General features: G+C 36.2%; 1 protein-coding gene across 1 annotated transcript in view; it reads right to left on the reverse strand.

Moving 5' to 3' along the window:
* Positions 1–15,309, reverse strand: part of LOC131432544 (acetylcholine receptor subunit alpha-like 1) — a 328,833-nt gene that overhangs the window by 209,545 nt on the left and 103,979 nt on the right. The window lies entirely within an intron of this gene.

Genomic DNA, 15,309 nt, shown 5'->3' on the forward strand with positions numbered 1-15,309 from the left:
TGGAAAGTGTCGACAATGATAACTGCGTTCAATGTTTCAAAGCGGAATCAGGATAAACGATTATTTCTGATTCAGTACAACCCAGATAACCGATAAACATTCAAAAAGGATGTAACGTTTGCTGACTTGTCTATCTCCTCCAACGATCGCTTCGAGGAGTGGCCCGATGCCAAATCCGGCCAAAATGACGCAACTAACGGTAGACATTTCGTACTATGAACTTCCCCGTTCATGCCCAGTCCGTAGCGAAAAAAGAGCGGCTTTACATCCCCTTTTCGTTGATTGTCAGTCAAAGTAGTACCTTTTTGGGGAACTGCGTGTGTGAATCTACAAATCACCATGTCTTGAGTGGCTGATAGCCAGTGTATCAACCCTAAAAATCTATCGATATTCTTCGCTTTCACATCTCATCCAAGTCAGTCGATAAAACAAAACCGCTTACATTCGGGACAGAAAAAATTAAGTACAGTATTGTGTAGTGAACAATAGAACGACCTCGAAATGAGTGAACCAAACGAAAAAAATCTACTGCCGACACGAAAAAATACAATTGTTGTTGACTTCAGGCAGTGCAAAATTCGACCTTCGATACGAGAACTTGAAGGATTGTCTGAGGAGCAAATGCATCTTGACATTAAACGTGTGCATTTACTTCAATGCAATAAGACGAATAATGTTGCTTACATTCAGTTTTATAAAGAGTTGGATGCAATTCAATTCACAAATAACAATAACAATGCGCACTATGTGGAACACGAGAACATTAAGTACAACATTCCAGTATATATGGAAGATAGTGCTATAGAAGTGCGTGTGCATGATCTTCCCTCAAGCGTCACCGATTCATATATTCGTAAAACTATGCCCCAATACGGAGAGATTCTCTCTATCAAAAAAGAAAAGTGGAAGAATTTTTTCCCCGGTATTCTAAATGGCGTACATTTATTACGCATACACTTGAAAAAGGCTATACCTTCTTATGTGATTTTCGGTCAAGATGCAAGAATTCCATGTAAATCACTTCTTACCTATGACAATCAGATGGCCACATGTCAATATTGAAAAAGTTGTTCACAACGGTAAGCCATGTGATAAACTGGACAAGGAGACAACTACACCAAAGGACAACGGTGCTTCCTTCACACCAACCCCAGTACACCTGTGACAGCCACCAACAACAATGAAGCATCCCCTTCAACGAATCCATCATCATTATCCCCTATAGAACAAGGTACACCAGCTGCAGTTAACAATTTATCCTCCAACCAACCAGCAATTGCAACCAATGTACAACAAGGTGCATCTACAGCAACTAGCAACGAAAAGAAGACGGAAATCGACAACAATACCATTGGCAATAGAACTGCCTGAACGACTACTTACTGGCTTGTTCGGATGAATGCTTTGATATTATCGCGTTAACGGAAACATGGCTGAGTGATAGTACCCTCTCTACGCAAGCATTTGGTAATAATTGTGAAGTTTTCCGTGGCGATCGTAATCCATGTAACAGTTCGAAGAGTTTCGGTGGTGGCGTGCTCGTTGTTATTCACCGCCGCTTGAAAGGACGGTTAATTATTAGCGCATCTGGGAGTTGTGTCGTGCAGGTATGGGTGCAAATTAATCTGAGCGACTGTTCGTTGTTTCTCTGTGTGGTTTATATTCCACCGAATCGGACTCGTGATTTGTCATTGATTGACTCGCATATTCAGTCGTTAGAAGATGTCATTGCAGCCCATATGCATCCGGCAGATGGAATACTTATCGTCGGTGATTTCAACTTTCCAAGCCTAAAATGACTCACAGCTTCCGATGGTTTTCTGTTTGCAGAACCAATGCATTCCTCGTTTCACGCTGGTATTATCAACTTGCTTGACCGGTACAGTGTTAATTTACTGCGTCAAGTAAATCACGTTAAAAATGAGTACAATAGAGTCCTCGATCTCTTTTTTTTTTGTTTCAATTATAGAGGCTTTAACATCTTAGGTCATTCGCCTCTTTGGACCAGAAAATCTTTCTGACCCTATGTGCGGGGTTGGGAATCGAACCCAGGCGGGCTGCGTGAAAGGCATCGACTATCCCATCACACTATACCCGTCCCCTTTTCCTCGATCTCTGTTTTTCAAGCAAATCGGATTGTGCACCTAAAATCAGCGCAGCACCCTCTCCTCTGGTGGAGTCCGTTACTCATAATCCTCCTCTGCACATTGAGCTTGAATGGAATCGATCGTTGAATAATTTTAAGATATCTCACATCGTCAGATATAATTTTAAAAGAGCTGACCACAATAGTATTATTGCATTTCTTACAAGCATTGACTGGGGTGAAATTCTTGACAATGGCGATGTTAATCTTGCAGCTCAAACATTTTCCAACGTTCTGATGTATGCTATTGACCAATATGTCCCTAAACAAATTAGTAAGCCACCCGAGCAAGTACCGTGGCAAACCGTAGAACTACAACGACTGAAAAGATTAAAATGGACAGCATTAAATAAATATTCTAAGAACGATGGTTTGTTGCTCTGGCAAAACTACGTAGAAATCAACAAAGTTTATAAAAAGACAGCTGAACGTTGCTATGCCAACTATTTACGCAGTGTGCAGAGGAGATTAAAGTCTAATCCAAAATCATTCTGGAAGCACGTTAACGAGCAAAGGAAGGAGTCAGATCTTCCTTCACCTATGTTTTACAATGAACAGACAAGTTCAAGAAATGTTCATGAAAAAATTCTCTGAGATATTTTCTAGAGAAATCTTAGCACCTTCCCAAATCACCCAGGCGGCACTTAACGTTCCCGTTTTGGGACAGTCAATGAATTCAATCAACATAAGCGCAAGTTCCGTAAAAACAGCAGTCGCAAAAATGAAGTCTTCACACTCTGCTGGACCCGACGGTATCCCGGCAGTTATTTTGAAACGATGCTCTAGTTTTATTGTAGTACCTCTATGTCTTCTGTTCCGACTGTCATTCATGACTGGAGTATTTCCTGATATCTGCAAATCTGCTTATGTGTTTCCTGTGTACAAAAAAGGAGACAAGAAGAACATCCACAATTACCGTGGTATCACCGCTCTTAGCATCATTCCTAAATTGTTTGAGCTTGTCGTTCTGGGGCCTATTTTTAACCATTGCAAGCAGTACATCGTTGAAACTCAACACGGGTTCATGCCGAAACGCTCAACGGCCACTAACCTACTAACTTTCACGGCGTTTATAACAGATGCTATGTCTAAAGGTCATCAAACGGACGTTATCTACACGGATCTCTCTGCTGCTTTTGATAAAATTAATCACGCTATCACAATTGTTATATTGGACAGACTGGGCTTCGGTTCCAACATTCTTCGGTGGATTCAATCGTATCTTTGCAATCGACGGCTGGCGGTTAAGATCAATGAAAATGTTTCCAAGGAGTTTTTTTGCTTTTTATGGTATTCCACAAGGCAGTCATCTCGGACCATTGATATTTCTACTGTATTTCAACGACGTGAACTATTCATTGAAAGGTTCACGATTATCTTTCGCGGACGACCTAAAGTTATTCCAAATTATCAAGACTCTTGAAGATGCCTATTTCCTTCAGAGTGGGCTTGAAATTTTCTCCGAGTGGTGTGAAATTAATAAAATGACGCTAAATATCAGCAAATGCTCGATTATCACCTTCACACGAAAAAAAACACCTATTCGTTTCAATTATTATCTTCGAGGATCAGTGATTGATAGAGTCAATTGTGTCAAAGATCTTGGCGTTCTTCTCGACGAACAATTGAATCACAAGCAACATATTTCGTACATCGTGACAAAGGCTTCTCGTTGTCTAGGATTTGTCATGAGAACCGCTAAGCACTTCACAGATATATACTGTTTGAAATTTTTCTACTGCTCGCTTGTACGGTCAACACACGAATATTGTTCGTTAGTATGGAACCCTCACTTTCATAATGGAGACTTGAATCAATACAGCGCAGCTGCCTAGTTATTGATTGCCCTGCACTACTTAGTCAAATCAACATCAATGTTCGTTCTAGAGCTCTTCGCAACAACAACCTCCTCAGAATGCCTCTACGTCGTACTAACTACGGAATCAACGGTGCCGTTATTGGATTGCAGCGAACCTTCAATGGCGTATCTGTGGGATTCGATTTCCATTTTCCTCGTAGCAGAATAAAAACGATTTTTTTTTAATATTCTTAGAAATAATCATTAGGACTTTAGTTTGTCTGTTGATTAAAATGTATATAAATAAATAAATAAATAAATGGATGACGAGCCATGAAAAAATGGATGATGAACCAGGAGGGAAATGGAAGCTCCTCTTTCCCTAGAAAAAGGGTGACAACGAGATCCAACTCAAAAAACTTTTTAAAAAAATCGACTCAATCGGCCACGTAAAGCTTGTACGCAAATAGACCTGAATAAAAATATCTTTTAAATAAAAAAAAACGTGTTTAATCCACCTAGCAGTGAGATGATACCTTTTTTTATCAATCCGCATGTGTTTTTTGTATGAATATTCTTCGGTGTTTAAGTTTTCATAACATTATTTTAATGACCGTCGTTTTAAGCGACAATTTGAGATTTTAATCACTCATTACTCTGTAATGTCGAAACTGTAAATCGGATCGAATTTAAATGTAGAAGTGCGATAATCGATTAAAGATGCCATGATATGTAAGTTCCACTTTAGAGTTTACGGTAATTTAAGGTACTTCCAGAGCCGGTATTCAGGAACCAGCATAACCCAAACCGATTCGTATGGCCATATGACGAATAAATAACAACAGTTTTGAGTCCAACTTTGAAGCTTTTCGGGAATGTCATCTTCTATATCGGTTTGAATTTGAAAAGTTCATCATCATGTAATTCGAGAACCGGAAGTCATAATTGGATAAAATTAATAAATTTTTGTGTGTATGTGTAAAATTAATTAATTTTGTATATAAGTTTATTTTAATTTGAATTTTTGTTTCTGAAATTTGATCAGGCGTTTTTTGAGAAAACGATTGAGCTTTGAGAAACGATTTTATTCTCGAACCGGAATTCTAAAACGGTATGGCCGAAGTCAGATAAATTTACCTGAGTAGCTGTATAGTTTACATTTGTTTCAAAATATTTGAAAATCAGTGAAGACATCTTTGAGAAATCATAGCACGAATTAAATTTTTAGGTTCCTTCTGAATCGACAACTGAATACCACTAAAACTGAAAAAAGTTAATTTTTTTTATCGACTATCCAAATCTTCTAACCCGATAAACCTGATTAATATATGTGGAATAGACATTTTTATACCAATCACTCTGTATCTCCGAAACCGGAAGTTGGATCTGACTGGAGAGCAAGATATTTTATAGAATTTTGAAACTTTTCATTTGAATCTTAGATGATTCTTAGATTTCATTTGAATCTTAGATGATTCTTAGATTTCATTCGAATCTTAGATCGGTTCAGACATCTACGAGAAGAATGAGTTACACAATTTTGATTTCGTTTCACATATCATCCTGTAGTTCCGAAACCAGAGGTCAGAACCAAACATAATTCAGGAACTTTGTTTGGGAGCATACGAATTTTCGTATGAATCTGAATTTGTAGAAAAGAAATTTTCCGAGAAAATTGAGTGGAATTATTTGGGCACACGCATTTGCTGGTCTCGACGAACTGATTCGAATGGTATATGGATGTTATGTTCTTCCAGCATTTATTGCTGTAAGTAGTTTAAATCAATATAATTATGGAATTACTTTTAACTCGAAAATGCTGATATCATCTGGTTTACATATGGCATATTCGAACGATTATGTTGCCAAAAACGAGCCGTGCTAAAATCGGTCCGAAGCTAAATGTCATGAAAAAGGATGCTGTACACAGTCTTTTTGGTACTTAGATACAACTGTATGTAACAGTATAAAAAATCGTGTTTTCCGTTGCTCCCAAGCATTTCGTTGTCATACAGCGCTCAAAACTCCTACTGCTGGAATAGGGGGAAAAGTCGTTTACACAAAAATTTCGATATCTCCGTTAAAAATGGACGGATTTTAACAATCTATGGCTTGTTGGATAGCTATTACCGTGCGGAATCTAAGTCTGAAAACATACACTGAGGTCTTTTTTTATGCGGTCTTTTTTTATGCGGTTTTTTTTTACGCGACTTTTTTTATGCGAATTTTCAGAGTTATGCGGTTTTTTTTATGCGAATTTCCAGAGTTACGCGGTTTTTTTTTATGCGAATTTTCAGAGTTATGCGGTTTGCCCTTCTGCGGTCTTTTTTTATGCGAAGTTTCAGAGTTATGCGGTTTTTTTTATGCGAATTTTCAGAGTTATGCGGTTTTTTTTTATGCGAATTTTCAGAGTTATGCGGTTTTTTTTATGCGGTTTTTTTTTATGCGGTACGTAAATTCGCATAAAAAAAGACTTCAGTGTATTCTGTTTTCAAGGTCAAATGTAACAGATGCTGCCAAAAAACAGAAAATTTTGACATAAGACTTCGTATAACTCAAAAAGTAAACATCCGATCTCAAAACCATTAAATAGCGTTCTGGGGGACGGGGAGACCTTTGATTTGCGACTAGTTTGATCAAAATCGGTCCAGCCATCTCTGAGATCTCGACCTCTTAGTTGACAACACACATACAAACACACACACATACACACACAGACATTTGCTCAGTTCGTCGAGCTGAATCGATTGGTATATGTCATTCGGCCCTCCGGGCCTCGGAAAATTTTTCGAAAGTTTGAGCGAATTCTATACCTATTTTTTATATATATAAAAAAAGGTAAAAATGAAGTTTATCAATTTATGTTTATATTAGTAATCTATTTTATTTTCTTACTGCTACAGGGAGGTGACTGACAAATTTCAACTCTGGTACCAAGATGTTGTAGATGTCGAAACGGGCGAATCCGTCGCCCACAAAGTGTCCCGCGATGTCCGTTCTTGACGCGGTGGGGTACAGTGATGCGAAGGTGGCAAAAAAATTTTTTTTCATTCTTATACATCATTATTGTTATTGATTTCCTCAGTAAATCCAAAGTAATATTTCGAAATTTGAAAATTTTTGAATGACAGTTAAACTCTTAACAATTATTTAAAGTTAGGGTGAGATATATTTTATTCCTTCCCTAGAATATGTATGGCATTGAACCGAGCTTTTGCGTCTAGGGTTTCAAATAGGTAGGAAGCGACTGTAACTGTTCACTAGTGTTTCATTTTAGAGCTCTTCTCCTCTTTTTTTCAAAAATCTAAGTGACACATTTCCGCACCTTGATAGTTATTTTCAATTTTTGGCGAGCTCGAATACTAAAATCTGAATATGCGCTAAATTTGTTGATCATGCTGGGTGTATTCATCAAATTTTAAATACAATTATTTATAGGAATTTGAATTGTTTTAAGTTAATTTATTGTTTTAAGTTAATTTACGCTTAAATTATTAATCTTGTATGTACTAGTTCGTCGCAATAAGGTTTTTTCATATGCTTATGTTAAATATGAATTTTTTAATTTTTTTCTGTTTTCTAGTCTCGATTTATCAAACAACTATGCTTCGAAAACACCAAATACACTTTGCAAATTCGATAATATGTTTTTTTATGTAATATTATTTCTCTGAAATCAATCTCTCGGTAAATGTTTGGAGAGCAATTGTAACTTCAAATGAAAGGTTGACGCTATTGAATTTTATCCGTATCCGACCTCCAATTCTGGAATTATGGGGGAAAGTGTGCCACAAATTAGAAAAATATGCAGTCAATTATCTCACAGATGGCTGAACCGATTTTCACAAACTAAGATTCAAATGAAAGATCGCCATAGAATGTCATTGAATTTTATCGTGATCCAACAGTACAGGATAAAAATATGATGAAGAGATTTTTAAAAGGTATACCTGAGTTTCTAGGGGATTTCTTAGTTGATTTAAATGCAAATTCAATCCGACTTCCAGTTTTTTAGGGGTGACGTTAGTTTATAATTTCAAACCGTCATTAAAAGCGACGATGCAAAACATGTGAGCAATATCATCTAATTTGTGTTGAAAACTTTTCTAATTTATTGGTTGCATTAATTAATGGCTATACGAACAGACTTCTACCATATCAGTACTCAACTGACGGTTGCAAAAGCTCCGGGAATTGTCACCAAAACATTAAAATGGAGCTCATATGTATCATGAAATTCTGTTCTCCGTCTTAGTTAACCACGAAGTGCTGGCAATTTTCTCGTTAGAAACATTTTCTGTATCCCTCCTCTGAGATGCAAGAAATATCTGTTTCGATTTTCATTTCATTCGATCAAATTAATTGAAGTCGACTCCCCATGTTAGGAGCCTTTGTTCCGCCCCTCTTTCCTCTATATATATATATATATATATATATATATATATATATATATATATATATATATATATATATATATATATATATATATATATATATATATATATATATATATATATATATATATATATATATATATATATATATATATATATATATATATATATATATATATATATATATATATATATATATATATATATATATATATATATATATATATATATATATATATATATATATATATATATATTAGGAAGACGACATCGCACTTTCAGATGCATTAAACATTTTTTTAAACATAACAAAATGAAAAATATATTCTGTTCGTCAATGAAAATGACTTTCATTAGTTCTGATCGATGTAGCTCGTTGCAAGCTCCATTTTGAAATTTTTCACCTAAATATGTAATCACCCAATCGTTAATTTAAATGTCGCACAGTTCTTATCTGAAGCCTACTTGTGTTTCTATTGGTAATCGGCATCAAGGAGGTCTGTGTAGTCTTCCTTGGTAGAAGTTGTTGTTTTTTTGGGTAACAAACCACAAAGCAATTGCCATGATGGTCCTCGAACAAGGTACCCGGAAAAAAATATTAGGCTAAATCAAGCAAAAAGTTCGAATTCGACAGTCATGTGTAGTTTAACATAAACCGACACCCATTAGGTACCAAAATCTAAATGATTAATTGACAACAGCCTTGGAAGCGGAAAAATGAATCACAATTAGAAACACGTCACATCGCATTCCAAAACGCTTAGTTTCAACCGATTTTAACGAAAATTGCATAATCGCTCGTATCACGGCATAATTTTTTTCGAATGCCGGCTTTTCAATAACAACATCATAATCGTTCACTACCCATACGAGTCAAAATCTATCGAAGACGAGAAAGGCGAAGACAAAACTATTACAACACTTACAACCGGCTGCACCTTTTTCCCCAACTAAATAGAAATTAATCAAATTTGGCACAGTGCCTCTTTGACGTGTATTATTTCCATCCTCTGGATTTTGTCGTTATGTGGTTTGTTGCGGACAAGACAGTAGTGAGTCAAAATCGGAAACCATTCCATCATGCTTTGAAAAAAAAAATGCTGCAAATCTTCAATTTAATCATTCTAAAAGTTCTAAGGGGGTTCTAGGTCTGGCTGATTTCAGATCATGAGCGCGGAGTTTGTAGGAAGCAGCGGAGATGGATAGAAAAATTAAATGTGATTGCACTTCAGATCTAAATATTGCAACTTGTGGTCGGCGTTTCGCAAAGTTACGTCCAGAAGGACAAGCCAAGAGCTAGGTTACCTGTATACATGATAAAAAACTGCCCAAAGCACGATGAATGACAACAAAGTAGTTCCAGAAATGGGTAGCAAATCATAAGACTTTACATACTCCGATTTGGTTGAAAATTAGCACACGTTTTCAGTGTGGTAAACCGCTTGTATTGCACAAGTGAAGGGTGGATGAGTTTTGCATGCGGTTTTTTCAATTCGGAACCTACTAATTGTTTAAACATTCTGTTCAAAACATAAATTTAGAATCTTTTTAAAAATGACGAAGTTACAGTTAGGAAAAAATATTGGCATTTGCGAAGTTCTGGATGAAAAATAGTCATTTGAACTCTGTAATGTGATTCTCAAGATTGAGAACAATTAAGAACAAAATATTTAGTTATAAAATCCAAAGAACACAGTTTTTTGTTGAATTGTGTAGCTTCAACAAATCAAACGTACGAGAACTTTTATTAGAAATGAAAAGGCTGTGAAATTTGACAAAAATTTAAGTCTCAAAACATATTTCGCTTACAAGGACAATTGTGATAGATATGGCCAAAAACCTGTTTTAATCTAGCCTTTCTCATATCTCACATATTCTCATATATAAATGTGGGGTATTCTTCAAAATAATTCGAGTTGATTGTTGAAAAACAAAACTAGTATAACCTATAGAGTGAAACAGTACTCAAGTCGGTTAGACAATCTCTGAGGAAACGAAAAGAGGTACTTTCGAAACCGGAATCTGGGAACCGGTATAATCGAAGTTGGTTCGAGAAAAGTGACTGGGATTTTGAGTCTATGGCTACAATCTTGGGTCATTCGTCAAAAACTTAAGAAGAAGGATAGCCAAATTAATGTTTGGCCGTCTACTGACAATGGCTCCCGATTGGAATAGTTTTGAGACAAGTTTAGTAATTTTGTTACGTGTTTTGTTTCGCCGCTTCAAGTGACGGTATCCAATTTTTACCACACTTATCCATATAATTCCGGAACCGGAAGTCGGATCCGGATGAAATTTGGAAGTTTTGTATGGGACTATGATAGCTATCATTTGAATCTAAGTTTGTTGAAATCGACCCCGCCATCTCTAAGAAAAGTGAAAAAGTCATTTGAAATAAGAATTTTTTCACTTATCACCCTGTAACTCCGGAACCGGAAGTCTGATAAAAAAATTCAGGAACTTTTTATAAGAGAATTTTACCTTTCATTTAAATCTAAGTTTGTGAGAATCGGTTTACCCGTCTCTGCGAAAAGGGAATGCAGCTATTTTCATTTTTTTCTTTTGCAAATATCACCCTGTAATTCCGGAACCGGAAGTCGGATTCGAATAAAACTCAGGAACTTTGTGTGAGGTTACAAGACCTTTTATTTAATTCTAAGTGCATGAAAATCGGCCCAGCCATCTCCGAGAAAAGTGAGTGCAGAAAAAGGTACAAATTGAGTGAGTCTCGTTTTAGAGTTTTTGACCACTATTTTCGGTACTTCTGGAACCGGGAACTTGGAACCAGTATAGCCATATTTTGAGCCAAATCTAGAAGAATTTTACCCTTTTTTGCATCATCGCTCTAAATGACGGTGTGCAATTTTGAACACACTTTACCCTATGAAAGGATGATGAATATCAATAGCAATCTATGGGACTAGGAGGTCAAAGTTTGTAAAAATCAATCTATGAGAAAAATGAATGACATTATTTGGCCTATATTCACACACATACATACACACAGACATTGTTCAGCTCGATAAACTGCGTCGAATGCTATAGGACATTTAGTCCTCCGCGTCAATTTTCACTAAACAATTTTTCAAGTGATTGTATAAACTTTCTATATGAGAAAGCCAATAAGTATTCTTTTATAGAAAGCATCGTTATCAGGTTTTTTTGTAATAACACTAACAAGTTGGTACAATTTGAATAAAAGATTTACAAATTTACATATTTGTACTCTAAAAAATATAGATTTAAATGTGGCAACCACGCACACTACACGAAATTGAACAAAGCGCTATGCGAATGGAGCAAAGCCGTACGCACTGACGCGTACCAGTTTTACATCGTCATTTTGAATGACGATTTGAATGTTTTGACACTCATCGCTCTATAATTTCGGAGCCGGAAGTTGGATCAGGATGAAATTACACAGTATATTTAAAGACAACGAGAGCTTTACTTTGAACTATGATTAGTGAAAATCGGCTTGACCGTTGCTGAGAAATCTAAGTGAGTTCTTTTTTTGAAGCTTTTCTTCGCTATTATCGATGCTTCCAGAAGCGGAAACCGGGGACTAGCAGTCCCAAAGTAGTTTTATATATTCACTAACAAATAAGATCTGCCAACTAGTTGAATTTACCAGGAAGTTTTTCAAAATTGTGCATCTCGTTTCGCCATCGCTTGTGAAAAATCATGAAATTAAAAATTTTCACTAATCGCACTGTAATACCGGAACCGGAAGTCGGATCTGGATCAACATTTATTAGATTTTTTTTAAGAATTTCAAGACCTTTTAATTTATTATTTAAGAATTTCAAGATCTTTTATTTATTATTATTGGAATTTCTCGAGAAAATTGAGTGCGCGTTTTTTATTAAATTTGCACATATTACCTTGTAATTCCGGAACCGGAAGTCAGATCCGAATGAAATTCAAGAAAATTATATGAGACCATAAGACCTTTCATTTGATACTAAGTTTGTCAAAAGCGGTTCAGCCATCTCCGAGAAAACCTAGTGAGATTATTTGACACATACACACACACGCACACAGACATTGCTCAGTGCGATGAACTGAGTCGAATGGTATATGACACTTGACCCACCGGGCCAATTTTTACTAGTCGTTTTTTCAGGTGATTGTATAACCTTTCTATATGAGAAAGGAAAAAACGTTCTTAATCCATCTAACAGTGAGATGATACCTTTTTTATCAATCCGCATGTGTTTTTGCATGAATATTCGTCGATGATTCAAATTAATTCTAATAATTTGTAATGGCATCCAGTTTTAATAATTAAATTAAATAAATTGCTGGTTTCTATTAAAATTTTGGAAAATTTTCAATTCTTTAAAGTTATATCCCTGTGGTTAGGAGGTTATTTTTGAATGAGTTTTACATGAACCCTCCGTCTGACAAATGGATTTAGCCAAGCTTCGTTTCGCTTTTATCCTTGATCTCACATATTAGTAATTTATTTATCGACTTGAGATTTCATGCGACTTTTTGAAATTATAGTAGTTCTTCTATTGTTGAATTTTTATTATGATCTGACTTCTGGTTCAGATGTTACAGGATGATGAATCTAAAGAAGTGTATATAACAACGATTCGATTAGCAAATCATTAAGATTGATGTTCAACCAATTGCCCATTAGTCACATTATTTTGCTATATTCGCTTCCTGAAGCCTCGGAAGTAGTGTTCAAAATTCATCGAGATTGAACTTTCATTTCGATTCGATTGTTTGGTATCCTCAGTTTCGACCAACAAAGTCTAAAAAGATTTCAATTCCCAGTTCACGGTTCCGCATTAGAAGTAGTCAAAAAACTACGAAATGAGACTATCGTAAATGTATCAGATATGGATAGATTGAACCAGGCCCGTGCGCAGGAATCATTCAAGGGTTGGAGGGGGGGGAGTTTTCAAGAGAGCGATCAAAGAGCGGGAAGGGTTCAAGGGGAGTGGGGATTTAAGGGAGGGAGGGGGTTTCTAAAGGTGGGGAAGGCGCAAAAATTTGAAAGAAAAGTCAAGTTATTTGCACTTTTACATAATAAGTACTCTATTGTTCGTGGAACTTAATGTTGGAAAATCTTTCATCGAGGGGTTAAAACCTCCAAAATCTCCCCCTGCGCACGGGCCTGGATTAAACTTTTCAAATGAAAGGTGTTTTGGTGCCATCAATCGTTTTTGTGTTTGAATCCGTCTGATTCATGAATGTAAAAATGTTAATTCAGTGATATAGATGACAACGGGTAAAGTGAGAATCATCAGTGAACATTTCTGTCAAGTTTTGTTATTTAGATTTAATCCACAAATCATACCAAGCAAAGGTTTAGTAAAACAGATATTTAATTAGCACACCCTTGTTACATTCTAAGTAGATGTTGAGAATTTCTGAACGGAAGTGATGTAATATGCATTTCTAAAAAAATCGGCATGTCACAAATAGTGAATAGTCGAAAACTGATATCATTTAGTCACCGCAAATACGTGAAATATCATCTGAGCAAAATATTATACAGTAGGGATGTCCGATACCGAGTCGATACTTGGAGGTATCGATACTTTTTTTCAAGCGTCGGGTATTTTTGGTATCGATATCACATCAAAGCGATACTGTTAGTATCGATACTTTTGGTCTCGATACTTACAGTGTCGCAACGGATTAAAGTCAATTAGCATTACGACGGAACATTTATTTTTGTTTAGATTATAGAGGCTTTAACCTTAAGATCATTCGCCTCTTCGAGCCAGAAAACCTTTTACACAACCAACAAAACCCCTAAATGCTCAATAGGAATCGGCTTTTAGTGTAGTATCCGTGTATGGACATAAATCGATACTTTATTGCCTTTTGATACCTTGTATCGATACCCAAAATTACAATATCCCGATATCCTAGGTATCGAGACTTTGCCTTCCAAGTACTATCCCTATTACACAATATAGCAAGGACAAAAGATAAATCGATATGAGTTTCTTTTAGGCTTTTTTAATGTCTGTTTCCAGTACTCCTGAGGTCTTGTAAAACCGATTTCGCTATTTTCAACCAGCAAATGAAAAAACCTGTAAAACGAAATAGTTTTGAGCTCAGTTTAGACTTTATTTTTAAGCCTAGTTTAGATTTTGTTTTTCATTTATAGCACCGTCATTTTTAACGATGGTTTGAAGTTTTTAACACTTATTACTCTGTAATCTCTTAAACAGAGATCGAATCCCGATAATGTTGAAGAATTCAAGCATTCATTTGAATACAAACTGGTGAAAATCATCTCTGAGGAAACATTCAGAATTCAATGAACTAAGTCGAATGCAGAATTTGTACATAAAACTGGAACAATTCATCAATTCAATTGAGCATTTTGTCTAACGGACCTCCCCAGACATTGTTTCGCTCTTACTCTACTGTAATTGGTTCCCACACTAACATACAAACTGCCAGTCAGCAAATTTATAATGGTGTTTCCCGAGTTCCACCAATTCTGACTGATTAGAGTGAAACCACAAAGTTTATCTCCGCAATAGAAAGCTTTCAGCATAATTAGGTACAATGCACCGTTCGCCGGAGCAATGCAACATATTCGACCAATTTTACCACCAATCAATCCATAAATATTCACGATGTGGTTACATCGCGGTCGAACTGCCAGGCATCGTTAGCACCCTCCGACCAAAACGAATTCAGCTAATATTACACACTTTATTCCCGGCGCCGAAGCAGAAACCACTGGAAAGTTTGCGCAAAAAAAAGTCCTAGAGAGAGAAAACAGCTTACCAGTCCAAAACACATCGATAATAATAAACGACTCATAATAATAATCCGCCCCGTAAAACTCTTTGTTTACAAGTTATGATACCCCGGGTTGCGAAGTTTGATATTCGTCTGCCATGTTTTTTCGCCTGCCCAGATGGGGAGATCTTCACCCCATCGTGGAAAGCAGCAGACGAAGATAACGGGAGAATAACACGCGCGTGAAA

This window comes from Malaya genurostris, chromosome 2 (assembly GCF_030247185.1).
Source record: "Malaya genurostris strain Urasoe2022 chromosome 2, Malgen_1.1, whole genome shotgun sequence".
In the NCBI taxonomy this organism is placed as follows: Eukaryota; Metazoa; Arthropoda; class Insecta; order Diptera; family Culicidae; genus Malaya; species Malaya genurostris.